Source organism: Meleagris gallopavo, chromosome 11 (assembly GCF_000146605.3).
Source record: "Meleagris gallopavo isolate NT-WF06-2002-E0010 breed Aviagen turkey brand Nicholas breeding stock chromosome 11, Turkey_5.1, whole genome shotgun sequence".
Taxonomy (NCBI): domain Eukaryota; kingdom Metazoa; phylum Chordata; class Aves; order Galliformes; family Phasianidae; genus Meleagris; species Meleagris gallopavo.
In genome coordinates this window covers 17112027-17113424 of record NC_015021.2, presented here as the reverse complement: position 1 = coordinate 17113424, position 1398 = coordinate 17112027, and positions in this window count along the sequence as shown.

The following is a 1398-nucleotide window of genomic DNA, read 5'->3' as shown; positions in this document are numbered from 1 at the left end:
AGCACTTTTAAAGCCTGGGACTGAAGGCCCAAACAGGCCTTAACCATCCTAACCAGGCCCACCTGTGGCCCCCACACTCCCTGACCCCAGCAGCTGTGCTGGAGCTCCATCCTCCCACCTGTGTGTGTGCTCCTGGGCCGGATGTTATTCTCCACATTCCTCACTCAGGGTCCCCATCCCACCTGGGGGATGGCACTGGGAGTCGTGGTTTCACCTCTTCCTTTCTGCAAAGCTCAGCGTTTCACTCTAATTGTGTTTTGGCTAGAAGCTGCAGAAGAAGGAAATGATTATGGGTTTTACTATCTCTTACAATTCAGCACAAGTGCCACGGAGCAGCTGTGGCTGAAATGATGAAGTACTTATAGTGCTTTTTTTTCCTGTCACAGGTGTTTCTCTTCCACTGCAATAAAGATTCACTAGTATCACACTAACAAATAAGTGTACGTTGATTAAACCTCCTGACACCTGGTTCCAAAGCCAGTAAGAACAACCTGCAGATGACCTTCTATTCATATACTTAAGAAAAAACCTCTTTAGTTGATGTATATTATCTTTATGGTCTCTATGCCACATGCAGCAGCAGTGCAGGGGTTCTTACACCACGAATATTATTGCATTGTGATGTTTTCATCAGTAGCTCTCTGGGAGGTAAATCTAGAGGTCTTTACATGAAATCTAACAGAAAAAATGTTACTGCTTTTTTCTAGCATTTTCTTTTATTATTTCCCCCCTTCTGGCAGTGGGATATATAATGCAATTTACCCACCATGCTTTTAAAACCAATATAATTTTTAGGAATCATTCTGGAGTTAATCCACTATGACCAAAGGTGAGATAACTTAGGAGTTCATTTAAAATCCACTAACATTGATTTCTGACTGCTTTTCCTCCCACAGGGTCACAAATCAGGAGGAAAGCTGTCAGGCCCTGGCAGCACACCCATGCAACAACTCTTCTCTGAGATCCTAATGTGGGATCCTACAGCTCAAGCTTTTCCTGCTTCCTTGTTTCCAAAATAACATGGGTGGGAAGGAGAGAGGCTCCTTTGGGATGAGTTTTTTTTTCTTGTATTAGTCTCTGTGTGAGAGGGAGGACATTAAAGGGAAGCAGTCAGGCAGTAGGAGAACCGCCATCCAAATGGCAGGGGGGAAAAAGGTCAGTGAGGAGACAGGCTTTGGTTTCATTCACCACGGTTTCTGTAGGTTACAAAGCCAAGCTTTGGGAAAGCTTGGAGAGAAAAAAAAAAACAAAAAAAAACAACGAAAACAAAACAGAATGAGACACAAAACAAGAATCCTAAAAGTAGCAGGATTTTTAACTGCAGCTGATGATCCAGCTCCCAAGCAGACAAATTACTTTGTGAGAAGAGTGGCGCAGCCAGCCCCTTTTCAATTACAG